We start from the raw sequence: 6000 nt of genomic DNA, 5'->3' as shown, positions 1-6000 counted from the left end.
CTGAGGTTTTATTGGATAACAGTATAGGAGGGAGCATACTCTCCACAGATGGTGGGAGTATGTGTTGAGGCTAGATTGTAGAGGATTTTCAGATCTAAACGTAGGAGTTTATATTTTATTCTAGAGGCAATAGGAAGCTACTGGAATTGTTTGAGTAGGGAAATCACATAGTCAGATCTCAGATCTGAGAGCCAGAAGTGTGCATGATGGACTGGATTGAGAAGAGAATAAAGGCAGGAAGATCAATAAAGATGCAGCTAAAAACCTATGTGAGAGAAGGTCTTACTAAGGTGGTCGCTGTACACATACACAGAAAGGGTTACATGTGAGGGAAGGCATAATATTAGGAGTGACAAGATTTGGCTTATGATTTGGAAGTGCAGAGTGAAGGAAAATGAGCCGTCTAGGTTAATGCTGAGATTATTGAATTGAAACTGAAAGGACAGTATTATTTTCTACTCAAATAGGAAAGATTATAAAAAGGCAGGAAATTTAATAAAGATGCCGCAAAAAAAGCTAGATGAGAGTAGAAGGTCTTACCTAAAGTGGGAGCTGTGTACTTACACAGAAAGAGTGAGAGAAGGTATATTATAAGTGACAAGATTTGGCTTGTGATGTCAAAGTATGGGATGAAGGAAAACAAACAGTCCAGATTAATACTAAGATTATTGATTAGTTCTACTAATATAGGAAAGATTTTAAAAGGAAAGACTTGAAAGAGCAGATGATAATTTTAATTTTTGTAATATTGAGTTTGACATGTTCTTGGAATATATAGTTTAAATATATCTATATAACAATAGTTGGTGGTGTATAACTATGATCAAGAGACACTGAGGCTAGATATATAGATTTAAAATCTCCTGCTTTTCTCATTCCCTCTTTCTGTGGTTAATCTCTATTATAATAACAACCAGAATCATCATGATTATTAGCATCACTCTAATTCTTGTCCTGTTCTCCATCAATATCCTCCTCCTCCTCGTTATCATCATCTTCATCATTCTTTAAATCACCATCACTTTTCTTTTTCATGTCTTATTTTTTATCTTCTCATTAGCTTTTTACCATCACCATTAGCATCTTCCCCACCACTACAATGATCCTCATGCTCAACTTTCTGATAATTTACATCATCACCATTATCACCAACACCATCATCATGTCTATACCATTACCATTCTCCTCACCAACAGCATCACCAACACCTCTATCATATCTATATAATTAGCAATAATCTTTACCATTCTCCTCCTCATCACCATCAGTATTATCACAAATACCATCATGATCATTTTCAAAGCTTCTCAGGCTTACCCTCACTTCTTCCTCCTCATTATTACGTATCATTTTGTGGATGAAAGGGCACAATTAAGAAAAGAATCCATGGTTATTTTAGCTGAGTGAAATAAGAAATGATAATGGCGAGTATGTCCAATTATATGATGATGTTTCCAAAATCTATTGCATTCTATTTCAGCCATTAACTCCCTCCTTCTCTATTTAATGCTCTATTGACTTAACTCTTCAGATTCTCTTGAAATGAGACAAGGAGCACTCTTTACCCCTTCTAAATAGTCTTTCTTCTCTAAAATGTTGTTACTTGTAATTACTTACACAGAGTAACCATATTCTCCCAAACGTGTCTACTTCCTTTTATTATTTGCTCACTTGCATGAAATCCAATTTTTTCACCCTCCTGAGTTTCCACTTTTCATATTCTCTGTTTTTAAATATTTACAGAAACTGAAGTGCCCACAGGAGACAATGATACCGCATATGGCTTGAGTAGGGCAAAGACTGAGATATCATACTTCCTTATTCCTGGCAGTTATGTCTCTCTTAATGAAGCCTATTCTTATGTCACCTCAAGTGGCAGCTAAGAAACACTTTTGCTTCTGACAGAACTTCTCAGAGATGGAAAATTTATCCTCATGCAATGGTACGTTCCCCTTCAATGGAAAGCTTTAAGAATTGGTTAAATAACCAATGTTTTGAAATAGCTTGGAGAGATTTTCTTTGATCTTTCTGTCTTTTTTGTTTCTTAAATTATGAAGATGATGGCAACTTGAAGATCTGAAAGATGGAGAAAAGAGAAATGTCAACAAAAGTAAGACTCTTGAGATAAAAGTTGGAGAGTGACAAAGGAGTTTGGGTGCCATCAAGTATAATGGGGTCATTTGATTGAGGGAGGATTGGAGACCCTGGGAAAATACACAATTTGCTGAAGGAGAAACAAATAGTAAAGGACAGAAGAGGATTTGAATTCTACTCCTCTGATCAGCACCCTTTTTGCTGATCCCTTCAGACGCTTTTTCTTTTGTTCTAAATGGTCTCTTCAGGGTCTTAAGTTCAAATAACCTATGCTTAGAACTTTGTCCTTCATCGTTTCTGCTCCAAGACTTCCCTAATATTAAACTGTTTGGCTCTCTTAATTCTCTCTCATTCTGTTCCTTTGCCTTGGTTGACTATTTCCTGTTCATTTTGAATTTGTTCACACAGAATTACTTGTTTGTACAGAATTGCTTGCTCTCATCCCCATTAGACTGTGAGTTCCTTGAGGGCATAGAGACCTTGTACTTTTCTTTGTATTTTCAGCATTTGCCTCAGTACCTGGAGGACATGCTTAATACACTTAATTGACTGACAATCTGACTCTGACTTGAGTTTCCTCTTTTATAAAATAAGAATTCTGGAGTGTGAATTAACAGTTTTCAACTTCAAAATTTTTAGAGCAGTCCATGTCCATGCGCATGTGCACGTGTGTGTGTGTGTGTGTGTATGTGTTTGTGTCTTTGTGTCTATGTGTAAAATAGGAGGGGCAGAGTTCTTAAACTTAAACTTCATTTAAAAACATTCAAACCAGTTCTCCAATGGTATCATTTTAGAAATCAATCCTTGGAAAGATAGAAATCAATCTTCAAACTCAAGCAAACTTAAAAGTCAAGTAGTTCTTTCCCTCTTTCTAAGTGGCTTCTTTTATTCTCTCCTCCACAGTTTCACCAGACCTTTGTGATGAGTTCCTGATATCCTTGTTCTCAGAGGATGGATGGTCAGCCCTGCTACAGGATTACAGGGACAGAGGGAAATCTCAAATCAGATTACAGGCAGAGCTAATCACCACATAGCATCATGCATGATAAGCAGGGAAGGAAGCAGAGATATATAGCTTAATAGTTCCTTGATGATAGACACAGTGAGCAGAAATGTTATGTTTTTAAGGAGATATCCAAGCCTCCTGCTAGGAAATCAAAGTCTTGATCCCGAGTCCTAGCCTTTATTTGGAGTGAAGGAAAAGGACAAAATCCTCTCTTTAGAGGGACTGATTATGTAGCCGCCAAATCCCTTCTCTTAGAGATGTGATGAGAATAAAAAGAAATGCTGCCCAGCTTCCCATGAAGTCACTTAAAGGAACTTCTTGGCCAGGGAAATAATAAGAGGTTTTATATAGAGCATTAGCCTTATTCATATTCAGCAGCAGTGTTTTCCCTGAATTCAGTTTAAAGCAAATGACCCTGCAGATTTTGAAAGAGGTAGAATAGTTTAGGGGGAAGGAAAGGACCTGAATGGGCAAGAAGGGGACCTGACATCGAGTCTCAGCACCGTCAGTGGTTGTGTGAATTGGTGACCACCCCTCTCGGGACTCCACAAAATGAGAAGGGATGCTTGATGACCTTGAGAGTCATTTCTCACTCTGATTCTTTGGGATTGTACATCAGCTGACTGCTCTCCTATCAAATGAAATGTTACACTTAGGATGCAGTGATGTTTTGAAAAGATAATTAAGATTGAAACCAAAGAATCTGAGTTCAAATTCTGAGGCTTATGACCTTGAGCTAATTATTTAACTCCCCTGAACCTTATCTTTAACAAGAAGACGTTGGATTGTGTGGCCTCCAAAGTCCCTATTGGCTTTCCACTTGCAATCCTAAGACCTAAAACTTTCCACTTCAAAATAGTAGACCAGGGACTGGGGGATGGGAAATTGCCTCATATGACTGCAAATCTCTAATCACCAGCCACTTTTCTTATTGTGATGAACATAAGGTTTCACCCATTAGTCTTTCTATTAATCAGTTGCATTTATGAAGACTTGTGGGCCACTTTATTACTTACTTGGATAAATTAATCAGGGAATGATCCTGATAAAGAACCAATTAAGGCCACTCAATTTATGCCATTCAGCTCCACTCCCATCCTTTTTACGAAAATGAATTCATTTTTTTCCCATCCTAATTCCCTTGATATGAAGTTTGCAACTTGAATCTTTTCACATCTCCCACTCAGCAAAAAAGGAGCACAGGACTGAAGAAGGGAAGGGAGCTTGATAGTTTTCATGAACAGACCAGGACCTTCACATCTATGATCTGTCACAAACCTGCTTGGGACTTTAACTTCATTATGTCTTTATATCCACTGGATATCAATTTAATGGATCACAGCAGGATAGAACAATAGAACCTAAGGCTGGAAGGCATCTTTGAGGCCATTGGCAGTCCAACACTGTCATTTAAGAAAAGAGGAATCTGAGACCCAAAGAAAAAAAGGGAATGAATCAAAAGAGACAGGTCAGGAGTGGTGGAAGGTGGTTTGAATTTTAGTTCTCCAGAGGAATGAGTTTTCTACTTACCCATAAGACATTATTTTTTCCTATATGATAAGGGCTTTTAAGAGATCTGAACTTAAATCACAGTGTTGATTTATCCTTACCATGCAGGCTTCTCTGAATCTCAAATAAATTTTGCCAACAATGAACAAAATAATGGTCATTTCCCAATAATGTGACAGGGAGGAAATCTTTGCAAAGTCTGAATTACCATTGAAAGACAAGGTACATAGTCAATAACTATAGCAATCTAGTGTTTGACAAACTCAGAGACCCCAGATTTTGCAATAGAATTCACTATTTGATAAAAAAAAATGCTGGAAAAAATGGAAACTAGTATGGCAGAAACTAGGGATTGAACCACACCTAACACTGTATATAAAGGTAAGGTCGAAATGGGTGCATGATTTAGACATAAAGAAAGTGATTATAAACAAATTAGAAGAACATAGCATAGTTTACCTCTCAGATCTGTGGAGGAGGAAAGAAGTTGTGACCAAAGAAGAACTAGAGATCATTATTGACCACAAAATAGATGATTTTGATGATATTAAGTTTAAAAGTTTTGTACAAACAAAACTAATGCAGACAAGATTAGAAGGGAAGCAATAAACTGAGAAAACATTTTTATATTCAAAGTTTCTGATAAAGACCTCATTTCTAAAATATATAGTGAATTAATTCAAATTTATAAAAATTCAAGCCATTCTCCAATTGATAAATGGTCAAAGGAAATGAACATACAATTTCCAGATGAAGAAATTGAAAACATTTGTAGTCATATGAAAAGATGCTTCGAATCATAATTGATCGGAGAAATGCAAGTTAAGACAACTCTAAGATACCACTACACTCCTCTCAGATCTGCTAAAATGATAGGAAAAGATAATGATAAATGTTAGAGGGAATATGGGAAAACTGGGACACTGATACTTTGTTGCTGGAATTGTGAATGGATCCAACCATTCTGGAGAGCAATTTGGAACTATGCTCAAAAAATTATCCAACTGTGCCCAGCAGTGTTTCTACTGGGCTTATATCCCAAAGAGATTTTAAAGGAGGGAAAGGGACCCACATGTGCAAAAATGTTTGTGGCAGCCCTTTTCATAGTGGCAAGAAACCGGAAAGTGAGTGGATGCCCATCAATTGGAGAACAGCTGAATAAATTATGGTATATAAATGTTATAGAACATGATTGTTCTATAAGAAACAACCAGGAGTATGATTTCAGAGAGGCCTGGAGGAACTTACATGAACTGATGCTAAGTGAAATGAGCAGAACCAAGAGATCATTGTACATGGCAACGACAAGACTATGCAATGATCAATTCTGATGGAAGTGGCTTTCTTCAACAATAAGATGATTTAAACCAATTCCAATTGTTCAGTGATGA

This window comes from Sminthopsis crassicaudata, chromosome 2 (genome assembly GCF_048593235.1).
Source record: "Sminthopsis crassicaudata isolate SCR6 chromosome 2, ASM4859323v1, whole genome shotgun sequence".
Classification (NCBI taxonomy): Eukaryota; Metazoa; Chordata; class Mammalia; order Dasyuromorphia; family Dasyuridae; genus Sminthopsis; species Sminthopsis crassicaudata.
The sequence above is the reverse complement of the archived record's forward strand: the minus strand, read 5'-3'. Positions refer to the sequence as shown.